Source organism: Saccopteryx bilineata, chromosome 9, assembly GCF_036850765.1.
Source record: "Saccopteryx bilineata isolate mSacBil1 chromosome 9, mSacBil1_pri_phased_curated, whole genome shotgun sequence".
NCBI lineage: Eukaryota > Metazoa > Chordata > Mammalia > Chiroptera > Emballonuridae > Saccopteryx > Saccopteryx bilineata.
In genome coordinates, this window is record NC_089498.1 from 90,502,507 (window position 1) to 90,523,514 (window position 21,008).

At 40.1% G+C, this 21,008-nt stretch overlaps 1 protein-coding gene across 3 annotated transcripts in view; it reads left to right on the plus strand.

The window, feature by feature from the left end:
• The window catches only part of SHLD2 (shieldin complex subunit 2), a 76,801-nt gene that overhangs the window by 7,754 nt on the left and 48,039 nt on the right, over positions 1 to 21,008 (plus strand). Inside the window, exon 1 of one of the 3 annotated variants that reach the window (XM_066243536.1) lies at positions 7,842 to 7,983. The exons of the other annotated variants lie outside the window; for them this stretch is intronic. The gene's annotated coding sequence lies outside the window, so the exon portion shown is untranslated. Of the gene's footprint in view, positions 1 to 7,841; positions 7,984 to 21,008 lie in introns of those variants that run through there. 3 annotated transcript variants of the gene reach the window in all.

A 21,008-nucleotide genomic window follows, 5' to 3' on the forward strand; every position in this document is an offset into this window, starting at 1 on the left:
GTTTGATTGGTTTGAGGGCATTGGCCCCAGCCGCTGAGGTTGGCTATGAGGAACCTCTGTCTCAGGTGCTAAAAATAGCTCAGTTGCAATTATGGCCCCAGATGGCAGAGCATCGGCCCTAGATGGGGTTTGCTGGGTGGATCCTGGTACAGGTGCCTCTGTTTCTACTTCTCCTCTCACTTGGAAAAGAAGGGAAAAAAATTATTGTCTAATAGGAGGGTACAAATATTTATGCCTTCATTTTTTTTTAAGAGTTGTATAATTTTATCTTTTACATGTAGGTCTTTCATCCATATTGAGTTGGTTTTTGTATATGGAGTAGATAAAGAGTTCAGTTTCAGGTTTTTTTGCATGTGGATATCCCTTTGTTCCAGCGCCGTTTACTCCAAAGACTGTTTCTTCCCCACTGAATTGTCTTCACTCTTTATCGAAAATCAGTTGATTTAAATGTGAGGGTTTAGTTTGACTAGGCAGTGGCACAGTGGATAGAGCGTTGGACTGGGACACAGAGGACCCAGGTTTGAAACCTCGAGGTCGCGGGCTTATGTGCGTACTCATCTGGTTTGAGCACAGCTCACCAGCTTGACAAGGTGCTGGCTTGAGCAAGGGGTCACTTGATCTGCTGTAGCCCCCCCCCCACCCCCATCAAGACACACATGAGAAAGCAATCAGTGAACAACTAAGGTGCTGCAACGAAAAACTGATGATTGATGCTTCTCATCTCTCTCCCTTTCTGTCTGTCCCTGTCCCTCTCTCTGTCACAAAAAAATAAAATAAAATAAAATAGAGGGTTTATTTCTTGACTCCTCAGTTCTTTTCTACCTGCCCACATGTCTGTCCTTATGCTAGTATACATACCACAATGTCTTGGTTACTGTAGCTTTGCAGGAAGTTTTGAAATTGGGAAGTGTGAGTCCTCCAACTGTGTTTTGTTTTAAGACTCTTTGGTTATTCTGAGTCCCTTGAATTTTCATAGAAATTTTAGAATCAGGTGATCCACCTCTTCAAAAGAGCTGGCTGGAACTTCAATTGGGAATATGTTGACTCTCTAGACCAGGGGTCCCCAAACTTTTTACACAGAGGGCCAGTTCACTGGTCCTCAGACTGTTGGAGGGCCAGACTATAGAAAAAACTATGAATAAATCCCTATGCACACTGCACATATCTTATTTTAAAGTAAAAACACAAAACGGGAACAAATACAATATTTAAAATAAAGAACAAGTAAATTTAAATCAACAAACTGACCAGTATTTCAAGGGGAACTATGCTCCTCTCACTGACCACCAATGAAAGAGGTGCCCCTTCTGGAAGTGCAGGGGGGACCAGGGGGCCGGATAAATGGCCTCAGGGGGCCGCATGCAGCCTGAGGGCTGTAGTTTGAGGACCCCTGCTTTAGACTAATTTGGAAAGTAGTGCCGTTTTAACAATATTACATCTCTAACTCTTGAACATGAGATGCTTTTTTATTTATTTAGTTCCTTTAACTTTTCTCTCAGCGATGTTTTGCCTTTTCAGAGTATAATAGAGATAGTTTTACTTCTCCCTTTCCAATCTGGATTTATTTTATTTCCTAATTGCTCCTCATTCTTTTTTACTGTTGCATAGTATTTTATTGTGCAAAAATTATATTTTCTAGTCTATAATTGATGGATATGTAGGTTGTTTTCAGTATCTTAAAGTTACCGTAGTACCACAGTGAATAACCTATTACTACGTAGAACATCAGTTTGCAAACCCTTTCATCTCGGGACTCCTTACCTTCTTAAATATGAGCAGTGAATTTGAAAATAGAATTTAACAGTCATCAGATTTTTGTTTTCTTACAAAGTTGCTTAGTTTGTATTTGGCAGAAATTGTTACCCTATCTAGATATTAAAAATGATATAATAAAACTAAATGGTATCACAAATCAGATATTTAATTTAATTTTTTTGTATTTTTCCAAAGTGAGAAGCGGGGAGGCAGTCAGACAGACTCCTGCATGCGCCCGACCAGGATCCACCCAGCATGCCCACTAGGGGGCAATGCTCTGCCCATCTGGGACGTTGCTCCATTGCTACCAGAGCCATTCCAGAGCCTGAGGCAGAGGCTATGGAGTCATCCTCAGTGCCTGGGCCAGCTTTGCTCCAATGGAGCCTTGGCTGCGGGAGGGGAAGAGAAAGACAGAGAGAAAGGAGAAGGGAAGGGGTGGAGAAGCAGATGGTGCTTCTCCTGTGTGCCCTGGCCAGGAATCTAACCTAGGACTTCCATACGCCGGGCGGACGGTCTATAGCTGAGCCAACTGGCCAGGGCTCAAATATTTAATTTTTTAAACAGTTTTTAATACAAGACACACGCCCCCGCCCAAAGGAACACTGATTTTTAAAATCAGGTCTCACTGTTAGTAATTTAATGGATTTTAGTCTACAAGTCCTTGTCAGTACTGCATCAGCCAGCCAGAGGAGGGTGGGGAGAGCAGTGCCCTGGACTGAGACAGCACAATGCCATACGCCAGGGGTCAGGAAACTTTTTGGCTGAGAGAGCCATGAACGCCACATATTTTAAAATGTAATTCCGTGAGAGCCATACAACAACCTGTGTACGTTACGCATTATCCAGTAAAAATTTGGTGTTGTCCTGGAGGACAGCTGTGATTGGCTCCAGCCACCCACAATCATGAACATTGAACGGTAGGAAATGAATGGATTGTAATACATGAGAATGTTTTATATTTTTAACATTATTTTTTTTATTAAAGATTTGTCTGCGAGCCAGATGCAGCCATCAAAAGAGCCACATCTGGCTTGCAAGCCATAGGTTCCCAACCCTTGCCATACGCAAATGCCTGTGGAGAAATGAGACTATGGTTGGAAAATACGGGATAGCATATACTTAGGTTAAAAGCAATTTGATCATCACAACAGTTTTGTTCAAACAGCAATTTGGTAGAAAATGAATTTCACCTACTTCTCGTTTTTTCAAGTATTGGTGATTTTGGTGCCTTATGCATTGTTTTTGGAGCCTTTGTGCCATAGTTTTCAGGAAAAGTTTTTCTGATGTTTGCTTTTGTGTTTCTGATTGATTCCAGAAATACTTGTAATTTTGACCTTTAGGGAGTATGTTTTTGTAATAAGTAAAACACAATAAAGGAAAATATAGCAAAGAAAAGGATTTGAAAATTTCAGCATGTAAAGTTGTCTTTTTCCTATTAAAAAACTTTTTTCTTAATAAATCTTATGTTGTTATATGTGTTTGTATAGTTTGGTTCAGTTTTTATTTTGCTGCATTGCTGAACAATACTAAACCAAAGTTTTATCAACTTAGAGTTCTTTCCATGTTGTGAGTAAACATGGAAAATAGTGAGATCTTATCCCTTTAAGCATAGCATGTAAAAACAAATGAGGTCTCTTAAAAATTAACTGTACTACGGTAGGGTTCTGAACTTGCCTATGTGTAACTCATGTCTCTCGCTTTTTTTCCTTTGTTTTTTAGTTGAGGTTAAATTTTCTGTTTTCCTTATACGTAAAAAGGACAGCAGATTGCCCTGGCCGGTTGGCTCAGTGGGTAGAGCGTCGGCCTGGCGTACGGAAGTCCTGGGTTCGATTCCCGGCCAGGGCACACAGGAGAAGAGCCCATCTGCTTCTCCACCCCTCCCCCTCTCCTTCCTCTCTGTCTCTCTCTGCCCCTCCCGCAGCCGAGGCTCCATTGGAGCAAAGATGGCCCGGGCGCTGGGGATGGCTCCTTGGCCTCTGCCCCAGGTGCTAGAGTGGCTCTGGTCGCATCGAGCAATGCCCCGGAGGGGCAGAGCGTAGCCCCCTGGTGGGCGTGCCGGGTGGATCTTGGTCCGGCGCATGCGGGAGTCTGTCTGATGGTCTCTCCCCGTTTCCAGCTTCAGAAAAAAAACCAAAAAACAAAACAAAACAAAGAAGGGACAGCAGATTGACTTACTCATCATTCAGGATGCCTCACTACTCGCTCCATTTATCAGTAACTGTGAGTGGCGCTCTATACCAGCAACTCTATTCTATCTTTAGAATTTTCTTCTTGGAAGTGTTAGATCAGTTGTGATTTCAATATGGGGATTGGAGTTTGTATAATAAGAAAGTATAAGCTAGAAATTGGGACACTTCTGTGACTCTGTTAAAAGCAGACCTAACTGGGGTCCTGGCCGGTTGGCTCAGTGGTATAGCGTCGGCCTGGTGTTCAGGAGTCCCGGGTTCGATTCCCGGCCAGGGCACACAGGAGAAGCGCCCATCTGTTTCTCCACCCCTCCCCCCTCCTTCCTCTCTGTCTCTCTCTTCCCCTCCCACAGCCAAGGCTCCATTGGAGCAAAGTTTGCCTGAACGCTGAGGATGGCTCTATGGCCTCTGCCTCAGGCGCTAGAATGGCTCTGATTGTGGCAGAGCAACACCCCAAGATGGCCAGAGCATCGCCCTCTGGTGGGCATGCGGGGTGGATCCCGGTCGGGCGCATGCGGGAGTCTGACTGCCTCCCCATTACCAGCTTCGGAAAAATTAAAAAAAAAAAAAAAAAAGGCAGACTTAACTGAAAAATATACTAGAGAAGCAAAAAAGTACCTTCCCATTGGCCATCATGGATGAAACAGGCTTTATTGTGAAGCTCAGATGTGAGTATAGTTATGCTGAGTTTGCTCCTTAAAGAAAGAAGAAACACTTGAATGAAGCAATGGGGATCCAGGTAGAGACTGCTGGTGGCAGGAGTCAGCAAATGGACAGCGGTCTAACTTCCTTATCTACATAACATAGAGTGAACAGATGTTTGCTAACTATATTAGTTAGGAAGCTCTGGCCCTCAAGTAATAAGATCCAAATAAAAATGGCTTAAATTAAATTCATAAACTAAGATAGCTATTATCTGACAGGAATCCTGTAGGCAATGCTATTCCATTGTTGGTACAGGGCTCAGCGGTACTATCTGGGACCCGAGTGCTTTTCTTTGTGTTATATTCAACAAGGTGGTGATATCTTTCCTCTTGGTTGTAACATTTCTACAGCAGTTCCATCATATTTATGTAGACACAGCTGCATAAGTTCTTCTGCACTATGCAGAAGAACTGCAGTTTCCTCTCATATATTGATTGAAGAAAAGCTTTGACAAAGGCCTGCCAGGTTTAGCTCTCTTAGGCCCTAGTAGATAGGAATGGGTCAATGCCTATGTCCTTCCTGGCACTTTTAGCATCTGAAGTACAGGCAGGTTCTGCTAGCAAAGAAAAAAAGGGTGGTAGAAATAATTGCTAAGTTGGTAACCAACAGTTTTGGCCATATTTGCCACAGAAAATAACTGACCTACTATGTGCTATCCTATTGTGATAATATATTTTCTTAGAATACAAGGTTAAAAAGGTTTGAAACATTGTTAAATATGACACTAGGAATTATGATGCTTGTGATTTTATATTCAATGCATGGAGAAATCTGCAGATTCTAATTCCCTTTGGAAACTATCCTGTTCTCCACATTGAGAACTTTACAGAGTCTATTTTCCTTTGAGACCTTATATAGTGATGATAGTTTTAACATTATGCCTCCTTTTTTTGAAAAGCTTTTTACCACTGACAGTTTGTAAGGTAGTAACCCCAATCTGTGATGTTTACTGTGTAGCCAAACAAGTGGACGGAATAGCAACCTATCCTCAACCTCTGGAGAAAATCCATGAATTATAGTGAAATATTAAGTGTTCCAATGATTTCAGCAGATTTTCAGATGAAGCTGCCATCAGCAACTTATTCTCGTTGGTGTAACACATAGGCAAGTGGTTTAAATTAACAAGAGGACTAATCTGGTCTTTATGTAGAAATTGAAATGACAGCCTCATTGGACACTCTGTGGTGTAGCAACAGACAGCTTGGGATAAACCTGTTTTGAAGATAACATGGAATGTGTATTCAAGGCATCATGTATCTATGCCCCCCCATTTCCTCATCAAATGTGGAACCATCATGATTGCTTTCTTGGAGGGACATCTAAAAGCTGTCTAAAGCCATAAACTAAGATAGCTATTATCTGTTTATTATTATAAACACAAAGGTTTCCATCTTAAATTCTATGATTTGATATCTGCCAGCATCAATAATGAAAGTCCGGCCAGCTATTTTTTAAAAATGGATGAAGTGTCTGAACAGTATGTCAGTGGGAAAATGCTAATACAGAGATAGAAATTTCAGGACTTCAGAAATGAAAGGTTTGTGATGAAGGGCTGAAATTAAACCAAATACTGTTTATTTCTACCTTCATGTTTTTTTCTAGGTTGGGTATAAAATGGAATTATTTTGAATAATACTTATCTGGTATATTTTTATGTCTATTCTAGTGAGTTACGGACTTTGACTATCTTCTGTAATTTCATATTCTTTCTTTTTTTGTGTGGCAGAGACAGAGAGAGTCAGAGAGAGGGACAGATAGGGACAGACAGACAGGAAGGGAGAGAGATGAGAAACATCAATTCTTTGTTGCGGTTCCTTAGTTGTCCATTGATTGATTTCTTATATGTGCCTTGACGGGGGGGGGGGGGTTACAGCAGACTGAGTGACCCCTTTGCTCGAGCCAGTGACATTGGGTTCAAGCTGGTGAGCCTTGCTCAAGCCCGATAAGCCCACGCTCAAGCTGGCGACCTTGGGGTCTTGAACCCAGATCCTCCGCGTCCCATTCTGAATGAAGCTCTATCCACTGCGCCACTGCCTGATCAGGCAGTAATTTCATATTCTTTCTTGCCTTTTAAAAAATATAAACACTAACTGATTTATCAATGTCACTGCATTAAAATTAATAAAAATAAGATTAAAAAATATATAAACACTAAAAAAGTGAACCAAACTACATTGGAGAAGCTATACCAGTTGGTTTTAAATTAATTAGAAAAAGTTTAAGTGGAAAAAATAAATGCCCAAGTCCTGAGAAACTCCAGTTCTTTGCCTCTTATGATTTTCAATTATTTTAATAATTTTCTTAGAGAACATTAAAAAAGTATATAAATGAGAATAACAGAAAGAGTACCCCATAAGTCTGCAATACCTGTGCATTTCAACTACAGGTATTCCTCACTGACCCAGCTTTGGTTATCTGAATTCATAAACAGAATAGATGGGATAGCAAGGGATACATAGATTTTATTTCTAACCTGTTTCAATAGATTCATCTTATTTCTATTGTATATCACTATTTTTTCATATTTGTTCTTATTATGGAACATTTAAGTTAAAAAAATTTTCTCTGTAGGTAATCAGTTAAAGCAGTAATAACTGGCAAAATGAATTAAAGTTTTAAAAAAGATGTGTAAAAGCTGAAAATTCTGAAAAATGAAAAAAGTGCTTTATGAATATAGAATCATAAAAGCACTCCATTATGTATAAAGGTACTAATAATTGAGAAAAGATGATTAAGTTATTAAAGTTTTTCACTTTTTTAAAATGGTATTTTTTTATTTTGAAATAATTTTATTTATAATAATATTTTTTTAAATGTTATTTATTTATTGATTGATTCTAAAGAGAGAGAAACACTGATTTGTTGTTACACTCATTTATACATTCACTGGTGGATTGTTTGCATGTGCCCCGATTGGGGGTCCAACCCACAATGTTGGCATATTGGGTTGATGCTCCAACCAACTGAGTTACCTGGCCAGGATTATAATAATTTGTTTTGAAATAATTTTTCTTTAGAGATAATTTTAGATTTATGTAAGAGTTGAAAAGATACTGTAAAATTACCCAACTTTCTCCAATGTTAACATTTTTTAAAATGTTTATTTTATTGATTTTAGGGAGAGAGGTAAGGAGAGAGAGAGACAGAGACGACAGGGACATTGATCTGTTCCTGTGTGTGCACTGACCGGGAATTGAACTGACAACCTCTGTGTTTCAGCACGATGCTCTAGCCAACAGAGCTGTCTGGTCAGAGCTATTCCAACGTTAACATCTTATATAGCCACAACACACTTAACAACACTAAGAAATTAACTTTGATGTTTGGTACCAACCAGGTAGGTACTGGAAATATCAGGGGGAATTACTTTGTAAAGTATATGATTTACTATGCTATACACTGAAAGCTAATACAAAATAATATTGCACGAAAATTGTAATCAAAAAAATTTTTGTAAAAGAAATTAACTTTGGTTGCAGGTATATTTATTTTTGATTGTCACATCAGCCAAATTATTATGTTGACCAACATGGAACTGCACTGTTGATGTTAATCATAGTCACTGCTGTGCCTAAATTTAGCCCTTTCAGGGGGTCCTGTTTGATACCATGTGACCTTCATTCCTTGTTCCTCAGGCTACAAATGACTAACTGACTGCCCTTCAGGCAGGTGCCCGGCCATATTCAGTCTAAATGCTGGCCGGAAAACTATGATGTGACTTTGTCACAAAGATGGCTTTTCAGTTTTCACTTCACTTCTAATCTGTGTTTATCTTTTTTTGTCAACTCCTCCCCCCTTTCTAAAGTAGTCCAAATGTCTTTTTTTTTTTTAACCAAAAAAGCCTGATTAAAATGGTATGCATTAAGTAGCTGTATCATAGTTTACTGTGACTGGAGTGATGTATGTGTCTGTAGGGAAGGAGGGAGGAACAGCTCACCAGATAGTGTGTCTCTTCATAGGACCAGTTTATTGGCTCTATTTTGTATTTGTTTTTTTGGAATTTTTGAATCTAGAGATGGGAATCTTTCATGGCTTCTAGAACATTTTCAACTGTTGCCTCTTCAAATACTGTCTTTATCCCACTCTATCCTCCCTCACTTTATTTTGTATGTTTCTTACCTACTCTTTCTATGTTTTCCAAGTTTTACTTTTTCTGTGCCTCATTTTACAGAGGTGCCCAGGAGCAGGCAAAGTGCTGCCTTCATACAAGGTTTACAATTCTCGGAACCATCAAATGATGCAAACCTTGGTTATGAGACTGCAGGGACTGATTTTGCTGTCAAGTGGCTGTTTCCCTGAGGGTGTCACCTTTAGGGTTACAGGTTATTGTGGGGATACTTTCCTTTTATTATTTATTTATTTGTGACAGAGACTGAGTCAGAGAGAGGGACAAATAGGGACAGACAGACAGGAAGGGAGAGAGATAAGAAGCATCAATTCTTCGTTGCAGTTCCTTAGTTGTTCATTAATTGCTTTCTCATATGTGCCTTGACAGGGGTGAGGGTGGAGGGTACTACAGCAGACTGAATGATCCCTTGCTTGAGCCAGCAACCTTGTGCTCAAGCTGGCGACCTTGGGGTCTCAAACCTGGGTGCTCCACATCCCAGTTTGACACTCTATCCAGTGCGCCACTGCCTGGTCAGGCGGGACTCTCTTTTTAGACTCATCGTTTTATGTGGGTTCTGTTTTTTATATATATTTTTTAAACTTTTATTTTTTACAGAGACAGAGAGAGAGTCAGAGAGAGGGATAGATAGGGACAGACAGGAACGGAGAGAGATGAGAAGCATCAATCATCAGTTTTTCGTTGCGACACCTTAGTTGTTCATTGATTGCTTTCTCATATGTGCCTTGACCATGGGCCTTCAGCAGACCGAGTAACCCCTTGCTCGAGCCAGCAACTTTGGGTCCAAGCTGGTGAGCTTTGCTCAAACCAGATGAGCCTGTGCTCAAGCTGGTGACCTCAGGGTCTCGAACCTGGGTCCTCCACATCCCAGTCCGATGCTCTATGCACTGTGCCACCGCCTGGTCAGGCTCTGTGGGTTCTGTTTTTTGAATTATGTTTCTCGTACCTCATCTACCAAACAGAAATTTTTATTTTCCCTTCAGATCAAAAGCAACTTCAATGCTAACTTTCTCGAGATGACTGGTTTCCTCTTACACTTTAGTTGGCTAATTTCTTACTATCTTGTTATCTGTTAGTGACTTTTAATAACTTGTTTTCTAAAGAAAAAAATGAAAAATAATTTGTTTTTTATATTTTATTTATTCCCCTCATACAGGTGAACCATTTTTCTAAATTTAGAAATTAAATTTAATGGGGTGACATTGATCAATAAGAGTACATAGGTTTCAGGTAAACATTTCCATGGCATTTGAACTATTGATTGCATTGTGTGCCCATCACCCAAAGTCAACTCATTTTCTGTCACTATAATACTGTTTTTAGTAGTTTTCACAGGAAGAGTTGACTTGAATTTAGCTCATTTTGGAAAGTTGGAACTTATGTTGTTATTTATATTTTAAGTATGTCTAATATTGGTCATGATTAATTTTTTAAAAACACATACAATATCCTATTGTAATGTCTACACTATGTATAGGTTCCTATGGGGAGAAATGATATATTTTAACCATAAGTGAGTATGGAGCATCTTTCATTATTATCAAACAGTCTCTTGTTTTCAGTAAAGTTCTTATAGGCTAAATTTTATTCCTCTGCACTGAATTTATTTATTTATTTTTTTAGGGAAACTTTATTTTTTTGCTAGAGATAGAAAGACAAACAGGAAGGAAGAAAGAGGGAGATAGACGAGAAGCATCAACTCACAGTTGCAGCACCTTTGTTGTTCATTTTTTGCCTCTCATACGTGACTTGATGAGGGAGCTGCAGTCAGTGACCTTTGGGCTCAAGCCAGTGACCATGGGGTCATGTCTATGATCCCACGCTCAGCCAGCAACCCAGTGCTCAAGCTGGTAAGCCCTCGCTCAAGCCAGTGCTTAAGCTGGTGACTTCGGGGTTTTGAACCTGGGACCTCAGGATCCCAGGTCAACACTATTCTCTGTGTCATCACAGGTTAGGCCAATATCTTTTTTTAGAGAATAAATGAGTTTAGAATTCAGAATAGAATTCTTAGAGACATAAATTTTCTCACCATCAGTTAATAGGTAATATAAATATGGTGATGCTGGGATGGATGTGAGAGATGCAAAGAAAGGAGCCCTGGGGGATGGTCAGCATTAAGGGTTGAGTAGAGAAAGAAAGGAATTATCTGTGATGATGAAAGAAAAGTATGAATTATCATAGAAGCTTCCTCCATGCTATTTTAAGCTTTTGAGGTCTGTGACTGTCATGGTCATTATCTTATCGCCAGTTCTTTGTCATAAAGTAAATGTGAAGTGAAGGCTGAGAAGTTTTAAGAAAGTGATCTCAGTGTCAAATGTAACAAATATATAGATTAACTAATACAAGCACATCTATAGACCAGTTTCCATAGAATCTCCATAGTAGAGCAATGGCAGGTTGCTGAAGACTGTATAGTGAATAGTTGTGGGAGTGGGAACAGGAAGTAAAGACATTCTTTTTCTATTTTTTATTTTCATTTATTGATTTTAGCCAGAGAGGAAGGGAGAGAGAGACAGAAACATTGATTCATCCTGTATGTGCCCTGACCAGGGATCAAACCAGAAACCTCTGAGCTTTGGGCTGATCTGACCAGGGCTATTCTTTTCAAAAAGCTTGGTTATGACAAAAAGTAGAGACATAGGATAGTAGGTTAAGAGCCTGTTGTATCATGATGAAGGAGACTGCAGCATGTTTATATGCTGAATGGAAAGAGTCAGTATAAAGGGAGAAACTGAAGGTATAGGGAAAAGGTATTTGAGATTGAGCATTGTCCTTAAGAGTAGAAGAAATGGAGTAAAGATACTGAGTTTGAATAAGAATGGGAACAGTGAAGGAGGGGTGGTGCAGATGGAGAAAAGGGTTTGCATGGTAGGTAAGGAATTTGGGGCATCAGCACACTTGATGTATTTTTTTTTTCAGTGAAGTGGGGGGGATAATGTCATCAGCTGAGGTTATAGGGGGAAAGGATGGTGATTGTCTCAAGGTCTGAGTGGTTCTTACTAAAATATATGTATTTGGCAGCCATGGTTGTAAATAGGATGAGTTTGACAGGAATCTAAGGGGATAAGTGTAGCTAACTGCAAAGAAAAAATCAACATGTAATTGACCAAATAATGTATATAAGCAATAGGTGTGCCCCCCTTTGGGAAGGCAGAGATTTGGATGTGAATCCCCTCTCTCCTTTACTAGCTGCAAGTAAGTAAAACTATTGTACATAACGACAACCATGTCTTGTTCTTGAATAGAGCACCCCAAATGGCAAACCCTTTGATTTCGGTAATTGAGGAAAAGGGGAGGATTTTGAGGCTATTGAGGGAAATGAGAGGACTAACTGAATTGGATTACTTAGAAGAATTGTAATGATGTATTTTTCATGATTCTGGAATAAATAGTTGTGTGATGATTTTTCATCCTCTCAGGCCTCACCAGCCCGAGTGTCTAAGCAGATAAGTTGAGCATTTGGATTGATCTTGATCTGGGTTTTACGGGCCATTGTGGCAGAAAGGGCGAGGAGGCAAGAGATTGCAGTTCATGAGAATGTTTGAGGTGATGGGCCAATGAGTTCAGGCTGAATGGGGAACAAACGAAACCAGAAAGTAGCTGCTGGAATATGAAGTGGTCAAGGTGGATGTTGAAATTTAAGAGTAAATAGGAGGAATAGTTGCGGGCTGTGACTGAAGGCAAGTTCTGGCTACCAAATGGGTTCTGCAGGTGAGAGAAAGTGAAGGTTCTTGGACTTGAGGAGATAAGGGAACTGTAAAGCTAGGGTGTAACAGGGGTCAGCTTCACAGGAAGTGAGTACAGAACGGTGGCAGCACGAGTGCTAGAAAGATTTTGAACCAGGTTCCGAAGGCTTTAGTGAGTGTGGGAGACTAACCAAGAGGTCAGTAGATGGCCGTAACAAGGAAAGAAAGGTAGCAACAGATGACATAAAACCTCAAAAGAGGTACTTTTATTTGAGAGTAAAGAACTATGATGGTGAACAAGGAATGACTTGAATGCTTTGCATCTGCTGAGTAGGAGAAAAATAGCTTGCATTCATTTCAGTTTAGATAAGAGGATTGCTGGAGTGTTATTTGAAATGGTTCAGGGTTTAGGCAGGGTATTTGTTTACAATGGAACAATATAAAGGGTTATCAGGAACTTTAGCTATTAAAGAATGTGTGATTTTCTTTCTTTTTTTTTTTTTACAGAGACAGAGAGAGAGTCAGAGAGAGAGATAGGAACAGACAGACAGGAACAGAGAGATGAGAAGCATCAATCATTAGTTTTTCGTTGTGCATTGCGACACCTTAGTTGTTCATTGATTGCTTTCTCATATGTGCCTTGACCGTGGGGCTACAGCAGACCGAGCAACCCCTTGCTTGAGCCAGCGACCTCGGGTCCAAGCTGGTGAATTTTTCTCAAACCAGATGAGCCCACGCTCAAGCTGGCGACCTCGGGGTCTCAAACCTCGGTCTTCTGCATCCCAGTCCGACACTTTATCCACTGCGCCACCGCCTGGTTAGGCGGATGTGTGATTTTCAAGGAGGGATAGTACAGAGCAGAAATGAGATCAGAGTGCAGCAGGAAAGAGGAATTAACTGGCGAGAATTAATCATTGGAGTGCTTACATTTTGAATGATTGCAGTGATAATAAAGAATGTGGTAGTCTTAGCTGATTTCTAATTTAAAAAAAATATATTGGTTGGTTTTTAGACAGAGAGAGGAAGCGGAAGAAAGAAAGAGAGAGAGAAAGAGAGAGAGATACTGACATGTTTCTGTATGTGCCCTGATTGGGGATGGAACCCGTAAACGCAGCACACTGGGATGACACTCCAACCAACCGAGCCACCCAGCCAGGGCTCAAAATTTATTTTAATTTGTGGGAAAATGTGTTTGTGTTGACAGACTGCAATACTGGCTAATGCACAAAGTTAAGTGACCTCATTGTGTTCAGGTCTACTTAGCAGTGTTTAGCAATCTATGGCCTCTGCTCAGCATGCCATGAAGAACCCGAGAATGGAGCTGTTTTCTTCTTTGGCAAGCCTTAGCCCTGGAGGAGGAAGGCAGGCATGGGAGTGACTGGTGAAAAGGTATAAGCAATTCTGAAAATCATGACACTTGTTGCTTAGAAAAAATTCTAAATGGAAGGGTTGCATCATTGACACTTCCAGTGATGACTGTATATTTTGCAAATAGGCACAATAAACACCAAATGAAGAAAACACCATCATTTGAATATTGATTTCAAGTCAAAACAGTGGATGTGAGTGATACTTACCAGGGTGACCATAGCTTGATAATGGAAAACGTTCTTCTCCTTGTCCAGTGGATTCCAGGCTGGATGATGACTGAATAGGTTCCACACAATATCTTGGGTAATTGAATGACTGCTCTGATAAGGCAGACACTCACTTGTAGCCACTGAGGGCTATAAAAGAGTGACAAATAAATACAGCGATTCTCCTTTCCCTGCACGTGCATGTTCCCCGCACCGAATCCACGTGCTGGGATCTGTGAGGAGATATTCCTGGTTTATTATTAAGGAGACAACAGCCAAACAGAAGAGAAGCATAGGGGGAGGTTTGAGGGAAGGGGCATGAACCTTCCTTCTAGTTACCTCCATGTGTTTCACCAGTTGGGAAATGCTAACCTTGCTTTTTTAAAAACATATTTTATTTTAAAAATAGTAGAATTGTCTCTTATTTTTCAAGAGCATTTTTAAAAAAGATATTAACCAGTCTTCTTGAGGGGTGGTCTGTAAAAAAAGTGGCTTCCACCTGTGAGTTTTGGAAACTACATCTCTACCTACCTTGGCAATTCACTATGCAAATCAACTTTCATCAGCTTAATCAAAGCTGAGGGAAATGATATTAGTACTAATAATTTAGCATTTATTGAGCACTTCTTATTTTAGGCTCTGCTATAACAACCCCACATGTATTAATCTTTACAACAGCTCTATCTTCTACAATGATCAGAGTGGTGAATCAACATGCCCAAAGTCACATGGCCAGGCTAGGAGGTGGGAGGACCAAGATTCCAACCCAAACAGACAGGATCCAGAGAGCTTTCAAGCAGCATATTGTACTGTTTGTAACAAATAGTGAAACTGGTTTAGAGTTAAGCCCAGCATTTCTCAAATTTGTTTGACTATGGAAACTCCATCTGGGAGGTGCCGCTTTGACGCAGCCTACACTGGTGATCTGCAGTTTTTAAACACCACTGTTTTAGACTATAACTAGTTTTTACTTTTTACTTTTATTTATTGAATTTAGAGAGAAGGGGGAGAGAGAGAGAGAGAAAGAAAGAAAGACAAAAAAGAAAGAAAGAAAAGAAAAAGAATCAGGAAGCATCAATTCATAGTAGTTGCTTCCTATATGTGCCTTGACCAGGCAAGCGCAGGGTGTTTAATCACTGACCTTAGCGCTCCAGGTCAATGCATTTTTCACTGTATCACCACGGTATAACTAGTTTTTTATTTTTTACTTTTTACCTTGTATTTCTGCTGATAATATTAAATGTTATATTTACTTTTTTTTTTTTGCATTTTTCTGAAGCTGGAAACAGGGAGAGACAGTCAGACAGACTCCCGCATGCGCCCGACCGGGATCCACCCGGCACGCCCACCAGGGGCGACGCTCTGCCCACCAGGGGGCGATGCTCTGCCCATCCTGGGCGTCGCCATGTTGCGACCAGAGCCACTCTAGCGCCTGAGGCAGAGGCCACAGAGCCATCCCCAGCGCCCGGGCCATCCTTGCTCCAATGGAGCCTTGGCTGCCGGAGGGGAAGAGAGAGACAGAGAGGAAGGTGCGGCGGAGGGGTGGAGAAGCAAATGGGCGCTTCTCCTGTGTGCCCTGGCTGGGAATCGAACCCGGGTCCTCCGCACGCTAGGCCGACGCTCTACCGCTGAGCCAACCGGCCAGGGCTATATTTACTTATTTGTCACTTTTTTTTTCAACTGTACTTGAAAGACTAATATTTTGACCTCAAGTCACTTTATGTTCTCTTTCACAATGACCTCGGGAATTTTTAAAAGGTCAGTATTAAAAGTACTTTCATGGTACTAAAATAGTTAATCCAAATCACTATTTTACTCTGTCTTCTCTGCTCTCATATTATCATAATTTGTTTTCTTTTTTAAGTGAGAGGAGAGGAGATAGTGAGACAGATATACGCTACCACTGGGACCCACTTAGCAACCCCTGTCTGGGGCTGAAGCTCGGACCAACCGAGCTATCCTCAGTGCCAGAGGCTGACATGCTTGGACCAACCGATCCACTGGCTGTAGGGGGCGGGGAGGGGGGGAGAGTAGAAAGGGAGAGAAGAGGAAGAGGGAGGAGGAGAGAAGCAGATGGTTACTTCTTATGTGTGCCCTGACCAGAGGTTAAACCTGAGACATTCATACGCTGGGCCAGTGCTCTATCTACTGAGCCAACTGGCCAGGGCCCATAATTTAAAAAAAAATAAAAGTTACAAGTTAAGAAACTGACAGCTGTCAAACATTATAATTTGATTTTAACCTTGGCTCTGCCTCTCTATTAGGTATGTGAACTTAGAAAAAACTTGTCCTAACCTGTGGTGGTGCAGTGGATAAACTGTTGACCTGGAATGCTGAGGTCGCCAGTTCAAAACCCTGGGCTTGCCCAGTCAAGGCACATATGGGAGTTGATGCTTCCTGCTCCTCCCTCCTTCTCTCTCTCTCTTTCTCTCTCTCTCCTCACTAAAAAAATTAATTAAAAAATTAAAAAAAGAAAAGAAAAATGTTACTTAATTTCTCAATATTTCTGTTTCTTCCCCTGAAAGAGAAGGTTCATGTCTTGCCAGGTGGCTATGAGAATTGAGAAAATTCATGTAATGTCTGGCACATAAAAGGTTCTCAATAAATGTAAATTACCTTTTTCCCCTCTTAGGAGGTTATCTCAATTCTATACTGTGAATGAATTATGAAAATAGTTTTAAGAAAGATCAGTTTTAAATTTGAACTCTCTGTGTTATGCTGACACCAGCTACATTGCTGATAAAGTGATGTTGTCATGATAACAGGTTATATGGGAGTTAAAACCAGTTCCCTTCCGGCTTTCCAACTGACAGTATAAGCAAAACTTGACTGGGTAAACATAGACCTATTTATTAGATCACTTATTATTAATGTTAAACTAGCTTTGGTGCTGACTTCTCCTGTTCTTTTTGAAATTTCACTGCTGTCATTTAAAATCTGACAGACCTTCAAAAGCTTCATAGAATGCTTAATTGTTTAAATCATTCTCCAGAACATGTGAGGTGTATTTTCCAAAGTGATCTTCTCCATCTCGTAATGTGTTCAAAATCATGTGTGTTGGACAGAATTGCTTATATTTTCACATTACTACATGAAGTTTGTTGAGTTTTCATGACAGTCAACTTTTGGGGTTTATGAGCAATACTGAGCATATATAACCAAAGCATGAATAATCATTACAACAAAGTCTGTGGCAGTTTTTCATTTTCACAATGACTTACTCCCTAAGCAGAAAGAAAATGGGTTTGGTTTGAGCTATATGTGGGGGATCTGTAATATCCTATTTTAATTGCCTCTTATAGCCCTTATATATAGTAAACAGTAAATATTTATCGAAGGACTGAATTTGATTTCTAATCCTAACTTTGTGTCTTTAACCTTCTTGAATCTTCTAAGCTTCAGTTGCCTCTTACCTAAAAAAGGAGGTACCACTGTTTACCTCCCAGGATTGTAATAATTCAGTGTTCCTGCATTTAAAACAGCCAGTGTGGCATGCAGCACATAGTAGGCCTACAATGTTGCATGTTTCCCCAGGTATCTCACTTCTTTCCTCAGTAATGATCTTTTCAAGTACTTTTTTTTGTTCTCATTCCCTAAACATTTAGAAGCTGTGTTCAGGAGAAAATATAAATGTTTGCCAGTTAAACTGGAAATATGTTCCTGTGTGGCCCATACTTGGAACATTTTAGCAGATATGATTGTATGTCTGATAAACCTCGATATGAATCCTGGGTTTGCAGTGTACTAATATTGTGACCTTAGGCCAGTTATTTAACTCTTTGAGTAGTGCAAACATTCTTTTACGTCCTCGTGCCTCCTAACCTTCCAAGAGTACGATCATACAAAAATTTTTATTTTAAAAATGTGTAAGGCAACATTAAAAAAGGCAAATGTATGTTCTTCTTGTTTTCATAGATTGATTATCAAACAAACATGATGTTAATAAAACTGTAACTGGAATTTCATTAAAAAAACAACTCACTCCCAGTGGTCAGCGAGCATGAAAAAAACTCACTACTCAAGGGGTTAAACCTGAAATTAGTAATGATATGTGTAAAGCGTATCATTGTCTGGTTTGCACAGGCCCAAAATAGATGTTACTGCTTTACATTGAAACTATACTGCTCACAAACATTAGGGGATATTTAAAAATAAATATGAAGCAATAAAATATCCCCTAATGTTTGTGAGCAGCATATTATTTAGGCCCTGGCCAGTTGGTTCAGCAGTAGAGGATCAGCTGGGTGTGTGGATGTCCCAGGTTCAATGCCCAGTCAGGGCACACAGGATAAGTGACCATCTCCTTCTAAACCTCTTCCTTCTATCTCTCTCTCTCTCTTCCCCTCCCACAGCCATGGCTTAAATGATTCGAGCAAAGTAGGCCCAGGCACTCAGGATGGCTTTATGGCCTCACCTCAAGCATTAAAATAGCTCCGTTGTCTAGCAATGGAACAGCAGCTCAGACAGGCAGAGCATTGCCTGGTAGGTGGCTTGCCGGGAGGATCCTGGTCCAGGCACATGCGGGAGTCTGTCTCTGCTTCCCTGCCTCACTTAATAAAAAAAAAAAAAGAAAGAAATAAACTAATATTTCCTCTGCTAATTTACATAATTCATGTATATTGGGAGCCTATTCTATGTAAACCCCATTAAGAGCAGTCAAGAAGATTGTGAATGAACATTGGGCATATTATTAGGTAGGTGACTAAATTTGGCCTTGCCTAGAATCAGGTTCAGCAGAAGCTGTATTTTTTATTGTATTTGAAGCAAAATAAACTAATGGACTGTTCCTGCATTTGGCATGACTTTTTTTTCCTGGTGTTGCCTTTCTCAATTGATTATCAAAATTTAAAAAAAAAGAATGTCAGATAGATTCATGAGTACTACAGCAGACCAGATAAATTTTGCTATCTATAAGTTTTTATCTTTTGCTGATTTTTTTTTTTTTTTTGAGAGAAAGAGGCTGGAAGTGAGAGAGATGAGAAGTACGGTAGTTGTGTCACTTCAGTTGTTCATTGATTGCTTCTCATGTGTGCCTTGACTGGGTGGCTGCAGCTGAGCCAGTGACCCCTTGCTCAAGCCAGCGACCTTTAGGCTCAAGCCAGGTATGTCTATGATCCCATGTTCAAGCTGGCAACCATGTGGAAGATGCCACGCTCAAGCCAGCAACCCTGCGCTCAAGCCAGATAAGCCTTGGGCTCAAGCTGGCAACCTCAGGGTTTCAAACCTGGGACCTTAGTGTACTAGGTCAATGCTCTGTCCACTGTACTACCATCTGGTTAGACAGGGAGTATTTTGATTAGTACCTCAATTTTAATTAGAATTGGTCTGTTCATATTTTCTTTTTTTTCAATATTCAGTTTTGGAAGATTATATGTTTCTAGGAATTTATCCATTTTTTCCAGATTGTCCAATTTGTTGGCATATAGTTCTTCACAATATTTTCTTACCATCCTTTGTCTTTTTTGGAATCAGTTGTTACTTCTTTTATTTCTCATTTTATTTATTTGGGTCCATCTCTTTTTTTCTTGATAAGTCTGGTTGAAAGTTTGTCAGTGTTGGTGCTCTCTGGTCCTGGAGTACACCAGTGCCTTTCCCCTCATTTTCCTCTCAGGCGCATTTTCCTTGTCTCTGTTTCTCCCAAGCTCTAAGGGACCCTGGGAGACTTGCAACCAGGAAGCAATGTCCAGGCTCATTTTTTAAATCTGTCTTTAAGGACCTTTTTTCTCTGACTTTCCTCCTGCACGGTGAATAAATTCTTCTTTTATTTGCTGCAAAATAAAATAAAATAAGATAAAATAAAAAAGAAGTCAATCTTGTTTGTCTTTTCAAAGAACTTGGTTTCATTGATGTTCTGCACTTTTTTTTAGACTCTATTTTGTTTATTTCTGCTCTGACCCATCGTTTCTTGGCCTTTTGGCTAAGATCAAGTGTATTTCTGCTCTGACCTTTATTTCCCTCCTTCTGCTTACTTTGGGCTTTGTTTGTTGTTCTTTTTCAAGTTCCTTTCCATGTAAAATTAGATCGTTTATTTGATATTTTTATTCTTTCTTGAAAGAGGCCTAAAGTGCTATGAATTTCCCTATTAAGATTGCTTCACTGTGTCCTCTAGATTTTGGGTTGCTGTGTTTTCATTTTATTTGTTTCAGGTATCGTGTGATGTCTTCCTTGATATCATTGTTAACTTACTCATTGCTTAGTAACATGTTATTTAGCCTTTGTGTCTGTGTGGTTTTTAGTTTTTATCTTGAGGTTGATTTCTAGTTTCATACCATTTTGGTTAGGGAAGACATTTGGTGTAATTTCAGTCTTTTAAAATGAATTGAGACTTATTTTTCATCCTAACATGTGGTCTGTTACAGAAAATGTAACATCTGCATTTGAAAATAATGTATATTCTGCCTGACCAGGCGGTGGCGCAGTGGATAGAGCTTCAGACTGGGCTGTGGAGGACCCAGATTCGAGACCCCCGAGGTTGCCAGCTTGAGAGTGGGCTCATCTGGCTTGAGCAGAAAGCTCACCAGCTTGGACCCAAGGTCGCTGGCTTGAGCAAGGGGTTACTCAGTCTGCTGAAGGCCCACGGTCAAGGCACATATGAGCAAGCAATCAATGAACAACTAGGGTGTTGCAATGAAAAACTGATGATTGATGCTTCTCATCTCTCTCTGTTCCTGTCTATCTGTCCCTGTCTGTCCCTCTCTCTGACTCTCTCTCTGTCCCTGAAAAAAAAAAAAAAAGAAAAAGAAAATAATGTATATTCTGCTGCTCTAGGGTGAAATGATCTGAAGATATCAATTAAATCCAGCTGATCCAATATGTCATTTAAGTTCTCCATTTTCTTATTGATTTTCTGTCTGGAAGATCTATCCATTGATGTCAACAGGGTGTTAAAATCCCCTACTATGATTATTACTGTCAATCTCACCCTTTATGTCCATCAAGATTTGCTTTATGTTATTTAGGTGCTCTTATGATA